Source organism: Cucumis sativus, unplaced genomic scaffold (genome assembly GCF_000004075.3).
Source record: "Cucumis sativus cultivar 9930 unplaced genomic scaffold, Cucumber_9930_V3 scaffold52, whole genome shotgun sequence".
Taxonomy (NCBI): domain Eukaryota; kingdom Viridiplantae; phylum Streptophyta; class Magnoliopsida; order Cucurbitales; family Cucurbitaceae; genus Cucumis; species Cucumis sativus.
Genome location: NW_022279552.1, coordinates 2242 through 23336, shown reverse-complemented (window position 1 = coordinate 23336; position 21095 = coordinate 2242). Strand labels below are relative to the sequence as shown.

Genomic DNA, 21095 nt, shown 5'->3' with positions numbered 1-21095 from the left:
CTATACTATTTAGGCTCTATACTTAAACTTGATCAACTTTTATGTCTCTACATAAAGTTCAAGTTTACTTAATAATAACCTCGGGTCCTTAGTTTATTGGCTTTAAGATTATAGTATCAATAACGACTTAATTGAATAGATTATGATTACAACGAGTTTTAGGACATAAATTACAACATCTAGTTCTTACAACTTTTGATTCTAGAGTGTCAACTCTTGTCAACAACTCTTAAATGGGTAATCCATCGAGATGATCGATCATTGCAGCAATAGTGTTAGTGATATATATTAAACAACCAATTGTGCCTCTACAAACACAATGCTTTTCTTTCGATTCTTGCGTTTTCACGTAAGCTTTGGTTTCGTATATATTGCTTTCAATATGGTATTAGAGCTCATTAAGCCTAAACGGATATTTGGTTCAAGATAGGTGAAACCAAAGAGGCACCATCTTGAAGGGGCATGTTCCCACAATTGAAAAACCAAGGAAACTTAGACTCCTTATAAAATAGATGAGCTACTCCTCTCATTGCCAATTGGTATTGTGATGAAACCTCATACTTTGGTAATATATAATTAAATTTACCTTCAACCACTAGCTTAAGCTTTTGGGTGAATTTGGGGTTTAATATGGTATCAGAGCAGGTGGTCCAAAAGGTCCTATGTTCAAGTCCTTGTGTAACGCCCCAAACTCGAAGGTAATTTATTTTAAGAAAATTTTTCGATTTGTACAAGATTTATTTTTTTAAGAAATATGTTGAAGGGGGAGAAAGAAGATTTGAAAATGTGATAATATAATTATATATATATTTATTTATATTTTAGTTTTTATTATTTAAAATAAATAAAAGAAAAGAAAAAGAATTTTTCCCTTCCTTCTTCCTCCGTGCGTCCTCCATCTCTTTCTTCTTCTCCGTTCACCCTAGCAGCCGCCCACCTCTTTCCTTTTTCTTCTTCTATTTGTCGCAGCCGCCGATCATCTCCCTCTCTTCCCTTCCGTCCGTCGAAGCCAAGGCCGCCGCGTGAACCTGTAACCGCCGGCTGTCTCCCCTCTCCTTTCTCCTCTGTTTTCTGCCCAGCGCGTCGTGACCCTCTGCCCAGCACCGCGTGACCCTCCGCCCAGTGCCGTGTGACCCTCTGCCCAGCACCGCGCAACCTTTGTCTCCGCGCCGTTGTCCAGATCTGCAACGCCGTGTCCCCACCGGTAGCCGATCTCTTCCTAAATTGCGTGTCCCCTATCAAGTCGTCGTTCTTCTGCTCGTTGGAAGACGGAGTTACGATTTGAAGCCGATTTTCTTTTCCGGTTGAGTCGCATTCAGTGTTGCTCTATTTACAGCCGTTTGATTCGTTCTTGATTGTCATTTTTGCCTTGCCGTGAACCATTGGGCTCATATTTGGGTAAGAACAAGTTATGGTTTTTGTTGGTTTCTTGGTTTTTGTTGAATGCTACCATTGGATTTAATTGTTGGCGAATTGCTTAATTCTTGAAGGTACATCTTAATTCAGTGAGCGAATCCTTGATTTTCCAAAAGGTTGAAGTGGAATTGATTTTCCACTTCTTGGGTAAGTTGTGGAATTTACATATGGGGTAATTTGAATGGTTGAAACTATTTAGAAAGATGTTGATTTTATGTTTGATTATGTTTAGGATTTGATTTATTGGATCACTTAAATTCACAACCAAATTGTGAATTTTGATTTCAGTTTGCCCTTATTTGGATTGTTTCGTGGACGATAGTTGATTAAGGAGCTTCCCTAACTTTGAGGTAAGGGATTTTCTACTGGACTCAACAACAAAATTAAGATATATTGACTAATTAAGATGTATTGACTGTATGGACCGAAATATTATATGTGAACTGAGTAGGGACGACAGTTATGATGTATGTTTGGGTATTGACTTAAAGTTTAATGTTTGCTGTGTTTGACTGGGAGAAATTAATATATATATGTGCATGGGTTGATGTGGACTGTGGTTGAGTATATGTTGTGACTGTCTGGTTATGTATATGTACAAAGATAAGGATGTGGAAACGACTGAATCTCGTAGATGTTGCTTATATAAAGTGTGGATTTGATTAGTAGATTGATTGTTGTCTAGACTGAATGTATAATCTACTGTTATGTTGTGTGCTTGTGAACGGAGGAAACGTCATGGTTGTGCCCTTGGTGGCTGAGGAGGAGATTATGATTGTTTAGCTTGTTAACTGATGTAATGATATACTTTTTATTGACCTTGGGCTAAATTAGAGTAAGACGACTGTTTGGGGTTAAATAAGGAGTTTATATGATGAGAATGTTTAACTGATCTGTGAATGACTGTTAAGATGTTTAGAATGGACTGAGGGGAAAAATTGTTAGCTTTTATTGGGATGTGTGCCTTGTAGGTGTCCCACGGGATCACCAATTATTCTGCACCTTCGGGAGCATTAGACTGATATGTGTTTCTGCAGAACACTAGACTGAAATGTACGTCCCTCGGGGCGTTAGACTGAAATATGCATCCTACGGGATCACAAGACTGCGACTGTACAGGGTGTCCCAATAGAATGTTAACAATTTATTTTCCCCTGATGGGACCAGTAGAGGGTTTCTTACTGGGTATTTTATACTCACCCTCCTTATGTTTAATTTTTTCAGGCAAAGGTAATAAAGGCGACAAACCGGCGAGGGGCAGGAAGGAAGCGTGATTGCCATAGGGGATATTTTAATTTGCTTCCGCTTAATGTTTTGTTTCTCATGTTTTGTTTTAGTACTTGAGATTGTTTAGAAAATTTTATAGTTGAACTGTATTCACGAATTAGTAAACTTTTCTTGAAAGTGTTGGCTATTTTAAACAGGGCCCAAATATAAATTTTTGTTTTCTTTGAGACTTTGAAATTATTTGAGATTGAGATTTTGCGTAAACTCAGGTCTTTATTTGAAATTAATGACTTCGACTTATTTGGAAAAGTTGGGTCGTTACACCTTGTATTGGTGTTTCCTTCCCAATTAAAATTGATTTTCACTTGTTGGACCTTTTAGATATTTTGAACCCATAAGTGGGGGATTGTTAGTGATATATAATTAAATTTACTTTTAATCACTAGCTTAAGATTTTGGGTGGTGGTTTAATTAATAGCATCAGCTTTCTAAAAAATTTCTTCAAGGCGGGTTTCCAAGAAGCGAATTGAGTTAGGAACTTTCATTAGGTAGAGCATTTGCTCTTCAACCTTTACCAGTCGGTCCACATGGGCCTCGCCCGACTATTTTGTTATGGACATGTTTACATTTTAACCGTTAATAAGCCAACTTAGGCTATCACACCCCACCACGAGAACCTACTTGCGTGGCTCGAGATATGGCGTGAAGCCAATCGATAGCACCCACGTCAAGAACGACACCATTTAACCCTTAGCCTGAACCTTTAAACTCTAAACAACAGCGGAAACATAACACATAAATTTTACTAAAACCAATTGGGCTAAACCTTTTTCATTTAACAACCTTAGACAAGTTTTACATAGAAAAAACGTAATCTTATTTATCTAGAACAAAACCTTATTAAACCTTCCCAAAAGCCTAAGTCTGATAGCACAAAAGACTAATTTATCATTAGTACAAAATAACAGGACACATATGATAACAAAATGAAATCCTTTAGTAGACAGGTAGTAGCAAGTTAGGCTTAGAGGACACGATCTCTACCTAGAAAGTGGGAAAACATTTTGAATATTATGCATTTTGAAGAGTAAACAATATGCTTGAATAAATACCTTTAAACAATAACACCCTTGAAAGACTTTTCATAACATAACTTAAACATTTTATCATAAATCCGTCATAAATCATGACTTAAGAACATGCTTGAAATCACTTTAAATAAAACATTTTCCACTCATAGATACAAGCTCAAATCCTTGGTTTATAAATTTGTATGATCTTCTCATGTCCTGAAATAATGGTAAAATAGTACAATTAATTATCTTTTGCCAATAAAATATCAAAAGTATACTTAAAAAACACAAAAAATTACCAAAAATAGCTCAACACGCAATATGACACTGCCTGGCACGAATGGGTGGGTAGTAGGGCCTTGGTTGGGCGCTGGCTACTGTGTGTGAATCTCACAAGAGGCTTTTCACGCGTGTTGGGCATGCCCGCGTGCTAACCTCACACACAAGCACATTGTGAACCTCACATGGTTGCGTGCTTGGCATTTCGTGTAGCCCTCCTCGTGTGCATTCTTGGCTAGTGCATTTCTTGTGTCACAATCGCGAGCTTTCAAACACGAGAGGAGCGATTATGTTGCACTTGTTTTACGTAGACAACAAGTTAGCTGATCAAAATCCAGAAACCACGGACAAACACATGATACGATGTAGCCTCTCTTCACGTTCTTAAGAAAATGTTTTATAAAACGTGAGGAGAAAGAAATTCAATGAAAATATCGTTAAAGCAAGCATTGAAGACTGTCAATTGCAAAGAAAAACTTTGATTGCGAAGAGTGCAACAAGGCTTGGGCAGGAATTCAACTACTATGTCCCATCTATAGTACATTTTAGACTTTTTTAGTTCTGGTAGGCTTGCATAAGAAAAAGCCAAGTCACACCCAAGGTTTATGACATAAAAAGGAAAGCAAAAAGTAAAACTAAATACAAAACATAAAAACAATGTAAATTGGGGGTGTTTGGGCATGCGGCCATAAGTAAACAGCGCCTTGGACAAGCATGCTTGTTACATTCTCCCCCACTTAAACAATTGACGTCCCTGTCGACTGGCGAAGCTAGAATTCCTCGATCTTCTTCTTTCACGCTCCAAGGTCTTCAGCACATTCCTAACGTGTTTCTTCCACATGGAGGTTCTTTCACTTCAGTAGGAATTCATGTATCTTCTTCATGGGTATACCCTTCCTCACTCTCTTAGGAAGGATTTCTTCCATTTCTTTATCGTCTTTCTGCTTTAGGTCACTAGATGACCATACACCATTGTCGCACTACTGGTCATCGGATCTTGATGGTAAGGTTTCAAGTTGCTCACATGAGCTACTAGATGATTTTTATCCATGCAGGCAACGATACCTATAGGATGCATTTCCAATTTTCTTCAGAACTTCAACAGGCCCTTCGATTTTCTGGTGAGATGTGATGTTGATGTCCTCTAAATCAAATTTGCTTTGCTTTAAACTCTATGAAGAGTTGGTCTTCCGCTCAAAACTTGAGAGGATGATGCTTCTTATCATACGCTTCGCAGACTTTCTCTTAGTATGCTCGAGCCGATGTTCATAGTCTTCTCCCACTTTTTCGTAAAGTTATGAGCTTGAGGTTTTTCCGGCATAAGGATGATCAACAATATGGGCAGTATAGGTTGTCTTCCACTCAAGATTTCGAAAGGGACTCGTCTTGTGATAGACTGAGTTTGTGCATTAAAACAAAACTGAGCCACATCCATCAACTAGGCCCAATTCTTTTGTCCAGAATCAACAAAATGTCGTAGATATTCCTTAGCATACAATTGAATCCTTCAGTATGGCCATTCGTCTGAGGATGGCAGCTAAGGATATATTTAGGCGTGTCCCCAAGAAGGCGAATAGTTCGGTCCAGAGAGTACCAATGAATCTACCATCCCTGTCACTCACAATGCTTGATGGAACTCTCCATAACTTCAAGACGTTCTTAAAGAACAAGTGTGCTATCAGCTCGACAGAACATAGTTTTGTAGTGGGATGAAGGTGGCGTACTTCGAGAACCAATTGATTATAACAAGATGCTCAAAGTCGTTCACCTTTGGGATGTGTAATAAAATCCATGGATTTCACAAATTCAGGGAATTTCAATGTGTTCGACTAACTTTCCAAAGTTACTTTCTCTATTAAAGCCTGAAGGCCCCGTATGCTGCAAGAATCAGTGTTGCCAATCGAGGTTGCAACGTTTCAAATGCAACTGATCAGCATACCATTCAAAATTTGAATTTTCAACATGACGAGTTGTAACTTTAGTGCCCCTTGGAGAAGAAAATGAAATTCAGGGTATGTGTAATTCAAGTTTTTTCCACAGATAGTACAATTTAAATTATTCTCCATATGTTGCTTAATTATCTCATAACGGTTTATTTAAACCAGGATGCAGTGCATGACAACAACGGTCTGGTTTCTTTTGCAGAAATAGAGAACAACACGACAGCTAGTATTGAAAAATTATCCAATACTCTTGGTAATTTGGATGAGACACATTGTTCTTGCTCTAAACATAGCACAAAGAGAGTTTGGGAAGCATCACTTTCTTCCCTAAAGTCAAAGAAAGTAAAAGGAGTCAATCTGGACCATTTCCATTCCCACTCTAACAAAAATCTGATCCTAAAAGTGATGTATACGATACCTGCTCTCCAGGATGCTCTTTAGCCAATTCAAAGCATGAGATTTTATCAAGTATTTATCCTAAAAATCCAACCAATCAGTGTACACAAAATTCCTGTCAAGAATTTGGAAGTGTAAATGTGGCATCAGAGGACCTCAATTTTGAAGAGAACACATTAGGAAAATCATTTAAAATTATGCTGATGAACATTGCAGACGAAACTAAGAAAACTCAGCTCATGAAGGTACGGTACCAATTTATAGTCTTCTAAAATATTCATCATTCATGTTTCTTTTATGAGATTTTCTATTGGCCAAACAAAGAGCGGAAAACTCCACACTTCCCTAATCCTACTCTTCCAGCTCCTTGGTAGTGAAGGTGTACACCTGTAGGCACAAGAAAGGATTCAGGAGAGGAGGATGGGAAGCTGTATTTGTTGGTCTGAATGTTGCTAGTTAAGGGGGCCATGAGTCTTTTATGCTTTCATATAAATGCTATTATGATTGTTTGGTTAAGGCTTATCATATACATACCCAGTCATTGAACTTCTCCATATTCCTTAAGAGGCTTGGCTTATTTGGCTGGCTCTACTCATGTAGGATTTCGAAAGGCGAATCTGACATCCTGCCAAAAATGATTAATCAGTTTCTTTAACTGTTGAACTTTTAGGTTGTATACTAGCAAGCACATGAAGTTTAGGGATTCAATCTTTATATTATTTTAAGAGTTATTCAATATCCTACCTAGAATAGACAAATGAAGCTTGAAACTACCCATAATATTAATGATGTTGTTTAATTATGACATTTTGTTATCGTCTTTCTAACTTACGAATATCCATCTTCTGATATGTGTTCACATGCATATTTTATGGATGTAGATTTTATAGTATTTCTTTATTTATTTTATATGGCATTAGCTGTATACTTTTTTATAAAATATTAATATAAATATTAAACCACCGATTCACCAAAAAGTTTAAGCTGGTGGTTGAAAGAAAATTCAATTATAGCCTTAAGCTTAAGCTACTTTGGTGGACTAGAAGGTATAATCTTAGAAACACTCAATCTGATCAAGTTCTCTGAAGCAAGAATTAAAGTTTGGAAAAATCTTTGCGGATTTTTACCAGCAACTATAGAATTAAAGAGTGAGAACTGAGGAAAATTTTCCCTTAATTTTGGGGATTTTGAACCCTTATAAATCCGTAATAATACAATCTGATCTATTTCAAAGTGATTTTTCCAATCCTATTGATTTATGTAGAATAAATTCAGTGATTTTAGATGAAGGGCTCCAAAGTGATGGTCTCCCAGATACCTGAATTTCTCAAACAGAATGCCCCATCCATCTCAAGAAATCCTTTCGAAGCACTTAGGAAGTTGGATGATGAAGAAGAAAAACCTTGTTCGACCGAAAGAGTTTCAGACCTTGAATCCTCACCGGAAAAAATAATTTTCAGAAGGCAAAATTCAAATTTGGGTATAGCTGGCATCTCCACGTACTTAGAAGGGGAAAAGACTTCAACAGAAAAGAGAGAAACAGACCTTGAAAGTAGAAAAGGCAGCCAGCCGGTATTTTATTATCTCAAAAAATAGCTCACCTAGCCCTCCCTAACCAGATTTTTTCAAACTTAATGTATCTGCAGACACTTTAAAATCTGACACACAGATGGTAGGCCCCAAGAATTTTATTAATCAGAATACCAATGGCTTTTGGTATTCTGACGAATTGGAGGACGAATCAGAGTCCTCTCCTCCATCAAGGAACTTCACTTGCTGGCCATCTCCTATTTTCAGTTCTCAACCAAAATTACCAACCTCTCCCAAGACTAAAATATCCTCTGCAATGAAAGCTATTCCAATACATGCCAAAAAAATTTATGAGCACCTCAAGACCTATACCAAAGGGAGAACTCTTTTCGCAACATTTGGATGAGCTTGGCTAATTCTGATTTATTAGAGGAAAGTTGTGTGAAGATACAAATTCCAAATTCAGTTGGCAAAAGGTCAGTACTGCCTTCCTCCTTAAGTAATAAATTTCTCAATCCTCCTCCAAACTTTTTGGTTCATTCTTTAATTTTGTGCAAGATACTTCTTGTCTCAAAAAAGTTGAGAACCTAGAAGATGAATTCATGGAAGTTGAATCAGTCACCAGTTTAAGTAGTGCAAAATTTGAACCAGTTGAGGAAGAAATAATTCAATCAGAGACAGAGAAACAAGAGGACATTGACTCTCTTGGTCCAGATTTTATTAAATTGTTTTCCTCCCCATAAAAAGAAATTTTGTGCAGGTCAGCAAGTATCCTTCCCCCTCAAGAGTTGGTTCCTTTCTTGCAGCATGTGAAATTGAATTGATATAAGGCAGAGGTAGCAAAGATGGAGATTATATCATGGAACACTAGAGGATTCATGGCCATTCGAAACAATTGGCTATTAAAAATCTTTTGAAGAAAGCTAATCTAGATAGAGCATTGATTCCGAAGACCAAAAGAGAAGAGATTGCCAGTTGTATTATAAAGGCACTATGGAGTTTAAAAGGAATTGGCTGGGTCTTTGTTTGAAGCTAGTGGCAGATTAAGAGTTTTGCTAATTATGTGGATAAATATAAGTTGTCGATTATTGAAGTTCGGTCAAGAGAAGGAATGTCATTACAGTGTGGCTTATAAGTTGTTTCAACATTAATTTATAAGTTGTTTGGAAAGGTTCTCGCAGAAAGATTAAAGAAAGTCAGGCCAGGTATTACTTTGTAAGACCTCCTATTATCTATACTTATAAAAGGAACGGTAGAAAGGGAAATTCCTTAGCAACCAATGATGAGAGAATAATGGGAGAGGATCGTGCAGGTGGGGCCCGCCATGAGGGATGAGAGAGAGAGGTATAAATATGTAATGTTGGGGTAGGGGAGGCTAGGTCTTTTTTGGTTATTTCAAGGAGAGTAAAGGCTGTTGTAGCCTGAGGGTATCCAGCCCCGTATAAAGGAGCTGGGTAAGTTTTCTATGTTGTTCATTCTTTATTTTTCATATCTACTACAGTTGAATGTGTTTTGGCTTTTACATAAATAAAGAATTACAGAGTGATGCCTCTGTTTAGCCATTTGGTTAGGATATTTTGTGTTTTATTGTTAGAATCCTAACATACTTCTCCATTACAATGTGGCTTTTTGGAAGAGTGCCAAATATTGGATCCTATTTTAATAGCAAAAGAAACTGTGGAGGTCTATAGTATCCGAAAAAAGAAAAGATGGATCATTAAATTAGACCTTGAAAAGGCCTTTAACAGAGTGGATTGGAAATTTTAGAAAATGTAATGCAAAAGAAGATCTTCGACGTAGGATATTGTGATGATCAGAACTTTCGGATCAACCCTCTGCTTCAAACAGTTTTTCTCAACCAATCAAGGCTTATTCTTCTTTGTTCTCAGCATGCTGCCTTGGATTATGATTTTGCTTTGGAAAGATTCTTTTTATCATTTTGTTTGTCTTTGTTTTTGTGGCTTTTTGTTTTGATCTTGTGTTGTCGCTTTTTGGATGTTTTGAGGGCACTAAGGGGTGTCAACCTAGTTTGAGATGCCCGGATGCGCCTGTTGATCTTCCCTCTCCCCTTTTGCTCTTTGTATAATCCTCATGTACATTGAGCTTTGTCTCTTTCTTTATATTAATAATAGTGAGACTCGTATCCTTTTTTAAAAAAGAAAGAAAAATCAATTATATATCACCAACACTCTCCTCACTTGTGGGCTTGAAATATATGAAAGGCCCAACAACTGGAAACGGATTTTAATTGGGGAGGAAACGACAATGCGAGGCTTGAACACAAGACCTTCTTGGACCACCTGCTCAGATACCACATTGAAAGGGAGACAAATAAACACAGAACTTTATGTGGAAACCTGTGTACCAGGAGAAAAACCACTATATTTTTCTTCTTATTATTTTTTGATGAAAAATACAATAGGTACAAGGGAGAATAAATAGAATATACAGAGGAATAAAAAAGGAAAATATTTAGGAATTAAGAAAAATATGACCATAAACTTTTCATAAATATTCTAAGATTCTAACAATAAAAAGTTCTATTTATTCCAAATTGTGATTGCTCTAATGTGCAGTTGTTTTCTGATTCAGATGATTGAGGAGCTTGGTGGTTCTCTCACTGCTGATGGGAGTACAAGCACTCATGTCATTACAGGAAATTTGCGGAAAACTCTAAATTTTTGTATTGCTCTCTTTTCAGGGTTAGTCTTGCAACCTTAGACGAACACTCTTCTATGTATCCTTTTGGCCTTTGAATACCGATAATCATCTCATTTGCACAAAAGTTAGCGATTCCATGCACACAAGGCCTTTGTCGTTATTCTTCCATTGCCTCGTAGTTGTGCTTAGGCTGGAAATTGTTGTGAACCTTCTAGATCTAAAAGGGCATAGTTTCTTATTGTACTGCCTGTTTACTTTTAATTAAACATCAAAATCAATTCTTATGTTTGAGTTGGATTGTATCATGCTCTTCCTTCTCAGTTGTTTCTATCGTGATGGTGGGTAGTGGTCGTTAAGACAACCATTAGGCTAATTTGGGTTTCAGGCTTACTTTTCCCATTTTACGTGTAAAATGGCTCAAGCTCACTAATGAAAGATATTTGTTGGCTAGCTAGTGTTTTTATCCTCGATTTCCTTCTTCCCCTAATACATTATGTTATGGAATTTGTTAGATACCTAGATTAGTATAGGGTTGGGGTATAAGGGTAATTAGATATTTAGGAAGTTACTAGTAGTTATTGTGTAAGTGTGGTTACTAGTAGTTATTATGTAAGTGTGGTAACTAGGGTTGTTACATGTTATTATAAATGGAGGGAGGGTAAGTTGGGAGAATTTTGGGGAGTGATATAAGGCTTGGGTGAGAGTACTCAAGAGGGAGGGTTCCAAGTGCTTTATACTTGGTTTTATCTTGTATTTTCTTATAGTTACATTATAATAAATTTAGATCTTGTTCTTGTTAGGAAGTATATGTCTCCAATATTATTTAAATACAGTAGAAGAATTAAAAAGGGTAATATTGACCCACACGAGAATATAGGAGAGATTATAGGAGGAGATCTTTCCCATTAGTTTGTTAGTAAAGCAAAATAAAAGGGAGGAAAGAGGAGGGAGAAAGGGGACAAAATATTCCAAAGAAGTAGAGGCTGCCGTCTTTCGTGCTCGGGAGAAGTAGAGGGTCCAAGTCAAGTTCTTTTTATTGTTTGTTTTGGTCATTTTCATGGTTGCGGTTTGTTCTTAGTTTTTCTTGTTCTTTGTTGTGATCCTCACTGGAGTGTGCCTTTAGGAAGTAGATGTGAGTGATTTTTTATTCTCTATACTGTAATTCGTTGAGGTAATTCAATAAAGTAAGATACACTTGCCGTATATTTACAGTATCTTAACAAATTGGTATCAGAGCGTTTTAACTTGGGAGAACGATAGAGCAGCACAAAAACGGATCGAAGAGAAGTTGGAGACCTCTGATAAGGAAATCTTGGGGATACAAGTGGAGTTACACAAGTTGCTGGTAATTGAATAAAACTTGTTATCCTTGCCAGAAAGCATCGAAAGACTGGTCATCTAGTTGGAAAAACAAGAACGGTTGCTAAATGCATCGAAGGAATAGCAGAAGGATAATTCAAAAATCTCCGGAAGAATGGAAGGATCGTTGAGCAAAGGACCAACTTTAAAAGGGATGAAAACTCGAACGATCATAGCAACTTCAAGAAGGTTGAAATGCCTGTGTTCAGTGGCACTGATCTGGATTGTGTTTATTTAGAACGGATTGGAATCTTCAGGTCCATAAATCGATGGATTCCAAGAAGTTGCTAAATCCATAGAAGAATCGAGGAAAACGCGATTGCAACGGTTATACAGCGAAGGTGAAGAGGATGGCAAAGAGTGACCAAGAAGAAACTATAGAGGAAGGTCGACGAGGATTACCTGTGAGGCTCGAAATGAAGACGCGAGTGGAGAAAAATTTGTTGCTCAAAGAAACACAAAATGGCTGGTTGCAATGGAGAAAGAAGAAGCCGACAGTTACCGGTCTACAGAGGCTCGAGAAGGTGGTCTGGAATAGGGGTGAATCACGTGACGAGGAAGAAGTTGCACACATGATGGTGACAATGACGTGGTAGAAATTGGTAGGAAAGAGGATTAGGACAAAAGTAACAATCTTGGGTTTTACTATTTCAAGTGGGCTTCAACTTACTCTAAATGAGCTTCAACTTATTCTAAATAAAACATTGGGGCACATCATTTTGTAGATGAAGTGGGTGGAGAGTTCCAAAAATAGGAGGGAAGAAAAACGTGTATGTAGGTGGGTCCTAGGAATGAAACCGGCGGCAATATGATTTTGGTCTTGACGCAACACTTTGATTATGGCCGAGCCCACTAGAGATGAAGAGTTTGAAAATTAAACACTTGTTGGTGATATGCAAAGGGTTAACTAAGACAATGTGTTTTGGAAAAGGAAAATTCAAGTACATTGGGCTGCTTTGTGGGCTGAAGTCAATGGACCTTATTGGAATCAAGAGTTTTTCAAAGCCGAAGGGGAGGATTTCTTTTTCAACATTGAAGAGCAGAATGCTGGGGATTGTTTGCAATTAAAAAGAAAAAAAAGAGAAAGGGGCCTTGATCATGTTTGTAAGCACACCTTGAGGACAAGGTGTTTTGAAGGATCGGGTAATGTTAGATACTTAGATTATTATAAGGTTAGAGGTATAAGGGTAATTAGATATTTAGAAAGTTACTAGTAGTTATTATGTAAGTGTGGTTACATCTTATTATAAATGGAGGGAGGGTAAGTGAGGGGAGAATTCTGGGGAGTGATCTAGGGCTTGGGTGAGAGTACTCAAGAGGGAGGTTCCAAGTGCCTTATACTTGGTTTTATCTTGTATTTTCTTATAGTTCATTATAATAAATTAAGATCTTGTTCTTGTTTGGAAGTATCCTAACAGAATTCCTCTAGAAGGTCTCATGTTAGCGAATGATAATCTGCGTTAAGTGTGTATTTGTAGGAGTTCTTCTCCCGGGCATCTATGGTTGATATTCTTTACCTTTCAATATATCAAAGCCAAGGATTCTTTTGCATTTCTCTATGCTTTTTCTTTACCCTTTTATGCTTTTTTCAGTTATATTTGAGAGTAGTATTTCATTTCTTTCATGTGAAATGTTGAACTTCAGTAGTGTGGAGAGTGGAACGTAATATCTTACCTTTTATATTAGTAAACTTGATTTTAAGCAATGTGTTTTTGAAGATTTTATGTTGTAGAATGTTTTTTGTTCTTCAAGCTACTGTTCTTAACTTTATTTTCTCCTGTTAATGTTCTCAATGATTATCGAGCATATATGCATTACCATGTGGCTTCAAGTGTGTCAGTGTGCTCTTGCTCATAATTTTTACTATATCTTGTTACTAAAATTGCAAATTACTCAGAGCTTGGATTTTCTCCTCCAGTTGGTTAAAGGAAACCTAACGGGAAGGCAGATTTGTTGGTAAGTTCGAATGGCTTGCTAGTATCAAAGCGTAATGTATTTTCTTCCACTTATGTTTTTCATCCTACCTAATTTTTGTGATTGATTAATTCCTTATTGATCTGCAGACGAGTTGCCTTACATACTAAATGATGATGACTACATATCGAAGTATCGAGCCAGCCTAAAAGCTGCAGTTCTCAGGGCAAAAGCATGTTCTTGAGCTTTATTTGAAGGGTATGATGTTTGCATATCAGCTCACGCTCAACCACCACCTAAAACTCTATCCCTGATAGTCAAGTCAACCGGTGGAAATGTAAGTTCTCTGTTATTGTACAAATCTCGAGTACTAGGTTTGGTTCTCTATATTACATATACAACCACTATAATATGGCTATCCTCCCATCTAATGAAGACGTGAAGTTCTCAACAAACAAGCACGTATACGAATTCTAGACATGGGTCAATAAATCATAGACATGGTGACGTGTCATTTTTTTCTAAAAAATATAGGATAGTGCTAGAACACAGTTTTAATATATATAATTTAAAAAGTGTGTATCATATTTATATAGAAATTCAAAGTCAATAAGTTTATGTATTTATATGCTTAAAAATAAGCTTGTCCTTCACTCAAAACTTATTCAAAGCCAAGAGTTTAATATGTGTGTGTGACCAATCTTGACCTTTATTGCATTGGAATACTTGTTGTCTAACACATCTACTGTACTAACTAGTGTTCAACACGTGTTCTCCGAGTGTTCCATACATATTGTTTATTGATACACTAGCCAAACTAGAGTGTATGTGCTTCTTAAGTCTTTAATATTTATGTTTGTTTTGATCCTAGGAATTGAGCATGTAATGTAAAAAGTCTATGCACAAGGGGTCATATGGCCATCTCCGTGTTTCTTTAATTATCAAATTTGTTCAAGTTTTTAATTGTCTCTAGATCGAAATTTGGAGTTATTTTTTGTGATTTGGTTTACAAATACATACATTCATGTTTCTAATTATGATTAGATTGTTTTCTGCTTGCAACATTTTATTGTTTAGCTTGTCTTTGATCTTGAACTTACTATTATGTTGATTTAAATTCCATTTTAGCCTTAGAACTTTCAAAACATCCATTTTAATCATCGAGCTTCCAAAACGTAGCCAACTAACGATTTTAGTATTTTGTAAATTATTTTATCAACTAATATTCATTTATCCAATACTCATCGGTCATTTCTGCTATATGTGATTGGAATATATCTCATAGGAATCATTTTGAAAGTTGGGAAAAGATGGAAAATTTTAGGGACTAGAACAAGAATTTGTTTAATATTTTTTGATAGGGTGAATTCTTGCAATTTCCTTGTAGTATATACATAATTTTTTCTCTCATTTGGCAAATTCATTATGCTTGAAAATTTAGGTGATTCATGAGCTAGATAAAGTAAACAACGTATGGAAGACGATCTTTGTGGCTTGTGAGGAAGACGTGGAGGAAGCCTTGGTGGCCGTACAAAAAGGGATATGGACTTTCAACGTTGAATGGCTAATGGCATGTATAATGAGACCAGAAGTTGACCTGGAGGCCCCTCAATTTGCTGAGTCCCTATGAGAAACAAGGTCACCCTAACTTTCAGTTTTGAACAAGCAGCAGCCAGCCATTTCGTCCTTGTGTAAATCCACTCTTTTCTCAACTCACTCTAATTTGGTACATAAACAAACTCTGATCGCTCCATCTCTATATTCATCAGTACATAAAAGACGATAAGTTTATTCATGGAGAAAGTTGGATGTAAGTATGTTTTAGGAATGGTCCTTCATTTAGTAACTTTGGGAATTGTAAAAATGAGGTAATGAAGTTCTATCAAGTTGAATGTTCTTGTTTATGTTGGATGAGACTGATTCTTGGATACCAGAATTAACTTGAAGTACGTGTTTGAGTTCCATTGGAGTGATTAGAGAAAAAATGTTCCTTTAAAAAGGGTAATTTTTTTATGTAGACTTTCTTTTTATTAAAATTGCTTAAAATACAATTTGAGAGTATTTCAATAGCTTTCAAAGAGTTGTCAAACACTTGTAGTTTTTTAAAATAACATATTTTCAAAATTAATTACTGTAATAGTTAAACAAAAGATTCTTTCCCTTAGAACTTTTAAAGTTTGTCTAGTTACCTCTTAAACCTTTCAATTGTTTAATAGGTCTTTCAATTTTATGTTTTAAGTGTCTATAAATTTTGTTTTTTTTTATTTGTTAGATATAAATCTGAAGAAATGAATAAAGTAGATTTGTAAGTTTAAAATAGTTTAAAAGTTGAGAAATTAAATTTGTAGTTTAAAAAGTTGGAGTAAATAGTTTGTGTTAAGTCGGGTTGTGATATTTTATTTATTTATTTTAATAATAGAAGAGAGGGAGACGAAAACTGCAAACTGAAGGGAGAAGAAGCGGTGGCTGACTTTGTATATTTCTCCTTTCTTTTCAATTTGAGAAAATTTCTTTGCAATTCACTTTGAAAAGGAAATGAATATTTCTCCCTCAGACTTATCTCTCTCTTCTTTTCAATTTATTTTCAATTTTTTTGTGTGCTTCTCACAGTGTATGCATAATCTCTCTTTTCTTCCTTCTCTTTTCCTTCTCCAATCAACTTCACCACCGTCTTCCACCTACACCGAACGTCAAGCAAATTTTTTCCTATCGTCGCATAACCGTTAGCCCGAGTCACTCCAGTTCTGTCACGCCATGTATGTTTAGATCTGAATTGTTCGGTTATTTGTTGCGATCCGTCTCCGTTAGAATTTGATTCTCCACAATTTGGGTAAGTTATGGAATTTACATATAGAGTGAATTGAATGGATTAAATTGTTTGTGGAAGTGATTGATTTCTCTTCAATTATGTTTAGGTCGGTTCGTTGCACTTTAGTTTGAAAAAGAAGCTTAAGTAAGGTTATAAGGTAAGGGATTCTCTACTACTGGACTCACCTATAGTTTTGAATTGTGCTGTCTGTATAGTTACCTCTGATTGAGTAAAGATGTCAAAACGATATATATACATATGGATGTAGACTTGGTGTTGAATGTATACTGTGAATGACTGAAAAAAAATATATATACATGGATTGATGTAGACTTGATGTTGAATGCATATTGTGATTGTCTGGAATATATATATATGTATGGATGTAGACAGGACGACAATTGTAGATTGTGTTTGTATGGAATGTGGATGTGAACTTGTGATTGTCGTTTAGATTGGGTGTAGGTTATACTAAAGTAGGGCTGTGTACTGGTGAATTGAGGGGTGTTATAACTATATAGTTTGATTGACTGATGTATTGATATGTTACTGGCGGACATTGGGCTCAAGTGAGATAGGTTGACTATTAGGGTGTTAAGTGAAAGGATTATATGTTGAAGTAGCTGGACTGTACTATGAATGAGTGTTAAGATGTTTAGAATGGATTGAGGGGAAAATTGTTAGATTTCTATTGGGTAGTTACCTTGCGGGTGTCCTACGGGATCACCACCTGATATGTGCATCCTTCGATAGCACTAGACTGATATGTGCATCCTTCGAGAGCATTAGACTGATATGTGTTTCTGCAGAACAGTAGACTGATTTATGCGTCCTTTGAGGTGTTAGACTGATTATGTGTATCCTACGGGATCACAAGACTGTGACTGTGCAGGGTACCCCAATAGGAAGTTAACAGTTTCTTTTTCCCCTAATGGGACCAATAGCGGGTCTCTTATTGGGTATGTTTATACTCATCCTTTCATGTTTAACTATTTCAGGCAAAGGTAACAAAGGAGGTAGACCGACGAGGGACAAGAAGGAGACGTGATTGCCATAAGGGAATGTTCTTCAAATGCTTTCGCTTTATGTTTCTTGTTTTTCCTTTGTACATGAGGTTGTTTAAAAATTTTGTGATGGAACTGAGTTTACGAACTGTTGTTTTGTAAATAGTACTTTTAAAGTTTTGGTTATTTGAAATAGGGCCCGAACTTAAGTTTGTTTTCTTTGATCGTATGATTTCAAGTGAATTTTACTATAATTTGTGTCAATCAAGGTCTCTTTGTCCAAATTAATGACTTCAACTTAGTTAGAAAAGTTGGATCGTTACAACAAATTTTAAGTATTAATGTAAGAATTATGTACTTCATTATAAAGATCGATAGTTTAAAGTTTTTTACGATAATTTACATGGAATTACACGATCAGTTACCACTATCAATAGAATCACTTACAAATATTAACACGATCGTGTACCGATAACAAGACGATTGTTTACACTATTCAATACGATCACCAATATCATATGATCGTGTACCCATGTCAACACGATAATTTATTTTAATCAATATTATCATTTACCGTTGTTAAATGGTCGTTTATCACGGTTAATAGGATCGTTTAATGTATATTATTTCATTGCACGATCGTTTACTTATTCTTGCATTGTGTTTAGTATTATCATTTTGTACATTTTATTCTTTTATTCAGTAATAAATGTATATCTATGTCTATCTATTTCTTTCTATCCCAATTAAATACTTAATTTTTTTTTTTTTTTACAGATTATAATGTCTTTTCCTATTGTTGTTTTTTATGGAGGTCAATGGAATGGATGTAATATTTATGAGAATTACTTAGTTGCTGAAATTTTGGTAGATGTCCGAGTCAGCTTTAATTCTCTAGTTGATTTAATATGTGAACAGATTCAATTGGATGGATAAGTAGAATTATGAACATGACCGTTCATTGAATACTAGTTGTCATATGCAAGCTTCTTCAACAGTAATTGACAGTTGCTTGATAGATGAGTTCAGGTTCATGTCTACTGATCGTTTCATTCCGAAAGCAATTGTGCATAAGGCATGTACAAATCTTGGAGTTAATATAAGTTAGCAGAAAGCTTGGAGGGCAAAAGAACACATAGTAAAGATATTAAAAGGTGACACAGTTAAATCATACATGTTGATTCCAAGGTTCTTTGATAAATTGGTTGAATCTATCTCAGGTATAATGAGTTTCATATATAGAATGATGACATCAAATTGTGTAGACAGTGTAAATTTAGTTTTTAAAGATCTTAGAGAACTACCTGTAGCTACCATGCTTAGTTCAATTAGAGATGTATTGCAAAAGTGGTTTGATGAAAGAAGTAAAGCTACTTTTACAATGAAGAGTTGTTTGACTTCTTGGGCTGAGAACGTGTTGCATTTAGAATAAAGTCAAGAATTTTATTGGTAATTTTTTTTTTTTAATGTTTGTATCTCAGGTAGATATAAATAGACTGCTATTTTTGTCTATCGATAGAGAAATATAACAATTTATGTGTGCTTGTTTCAGATAGATAGAGATAGATAGCTATCAATGTCTATTTGTCTCTATTTGTGCATTTTTTTTTTTTTAATTTTTCTATATTTGTTTTATGTATTAGGTTGATCCAATTAGTATGACTAAATACAAAGTAATGGATGATACAAAATGATAATGTGATTTATTTATATTGGTTCTAATTTGAAATATTCAAATTTATTTTGGAAATTAGTATAATTAGTATAATATACAGTGATACATTATAATATAAAGTTTATATGTTAATGAAACTTTATTATATAAATTTAATTTAGTTATGAGATAAAGTTATATTAGAATATGATTCAAATTTAACTTAAGTTAAATATAAAATATTTAATTTAGTTATTAATTAATTAATAGTTTAGTTTAATATTATTTAATTAAATTTGATTTAATTAAATTAATATAAAACTATAAGGTATTGGAGAGATATTCATTCAATAAGATTTAAATGAAATATTAATTAAATATGATTTAATTAATTATTAACTAATTGATTAATGGTTAATTAGTTAGTTGATTTGAAACTTCTATTAATTTAATATTTTTTAAGTTAATAGAATCCTATGATTTTCTCCTACCCGTCTCCTACTCAATGAAAGAAAGAGAGTTATAAATATGTAGAAGAAAAACAGCTTTTCTTAACCAAAATTTCTTTTATGCAAAATAGATTGTAACGACCTAATTTTTCGAATTAAGCTGAAGTTATTACTTTAAGACTAGATTCGTCCTTTAACCATAAGACTTTATAATTTAAAAAAATATATTTTTTAACAACATTAAAGAGTTTTTATTCGGGCTCTATTTCAAATAAAATTTTGAAAGTGTAAAAGTATCGATAATAAAGAAAGTTCAAGAACATAAAAGTCGTTCAATCATGAAACCCAAAACAGTCTCAATTACTAAAGAAAACCAAAATAAAAAAAATATAAAGTATAAGCAATTTGAAGGACATTTCCCTATGGCAGTTTCGCGGAAAAAGATTAAACATAAAAGGGTGAGTATAAACATACCCAGTAAGAGACCCACTACTGATCCTGTTAGAAGAAAAATAAAATTGTTAACTTCCTATTGGAGGTGCCCTGCACTTTAAAAGTCTTGTGATCATGTAGAAATACACATAATCAGTCCAATGCCCTAAAGGACACAAATATTAGTCTAGTGCTCTTCAGAAAGCACATGTAAGTCTAGTGCTTTCGAAGAATGCACATGTCAGTCTATTGCTCTCGAAGAATGCACATGTCATTCTAGTGCTCTCGAAGAATGCACAACAGGTGGTGATCCCGTAGGACACCTGCAAGGCACACTACCCAATCGACAAAGCTAACAATTTTCCCTTAGTCCGTTATAAACATTTAATCAATCCATTCCTAGTATAGTCAAACTACTTCATCATTGTAAAGCCCCAAAGGTAAAAATATATATATATATACATTTTTTTATTTTTTATATATTTTTATTTAATTTAAATAAAAAGAAAGAAAAAGAAAATTCTTTATTATATATATTCTTTTCTTTTCTTTTTTCTTTTTCTTTTCTTTTTCTTTTCTTTTCTCTCTTCTCCTTCCTCCCCGTGCGCCCTTCCCCTTCTCTCCGTTCGCAGCCCAGCAACCGCCGCCGCAGCCCAGCAACCGCCACCCCGAGACTTCTCTTCTTCCGTTTCTCTTTCTCTTTTCTTCTTCCGCCCAGCGCCGCGACCGACCCCCATCCGTTCGCAGCAACCGCCGACCTCCATTCCTCTTCTCCTTCCGTTCGCAGCAAGCCGCCGACCATCTCCCGCCGGCCATCTCCTTCTTCTCTTCTCCTCTCCGCTCCGTCCAAACCCAGCCTCACCGCCGCGTCTCCCCTACTGAAGCCGAACGCCCGATCTGCCGTCTCCATCTCCGGTTCGCGAAGCAACCTTGCAGCAGTCGTCCCGCG

The 21095-nt window shown here is 35.6% G+C and overlaps 2 long non-coding RNA genes across 4 annotated transcripts; both read left to right on the top strand.

Annotated features, from left to right (window-relative positions):
* The first annotated feature begins 883 nt into the window (after positions 1 to 883).
* Positions 884 to 15759, top strand: LOC116405958. 3 transcript variants are annotated; one of them, XR_004219041.1, is made up of 7 exons: positions 884 to 1398; positions 1491 to 1563; positions 1705 to 1766; positions 10457 to 10566; positions 13782 to 13840; positions 13948 to 14135; positions 15240 to 15759. It is a non-coding gene; the product is annotated as an uncharacterized LOC116405958 (long non-coding RNA). The 3 variants fall into 3 exon arrangements; XR_004219040.1 differs by lacking the exon at positions 10457 to 10566; XR_004219039.1 differs by lacking the exons at positions 10457 to 10566; positions 13782 to 13840; positions 13948 to 14135; positions 15240 to 15759 and adding an exon at positions 2641 to 2883.
* Positions 15760 to 16597: 838 nt separating this feature from the next.
* LOC116405963 lies at positions 16598 to 17833 on the top strand. Its single transcript, XR_004219048.1, has 3 exons — positions 16598 to 16628; positions 16714 to 16764; positions 17606 to 17833. It is a non-coding gene; the product is annotated as an uncharacterized LOC116405963 (long non-coding RNA).
* The last annotated feature ends 3262 nt before the right edge of the window (positions 17834 to 21095 follow it).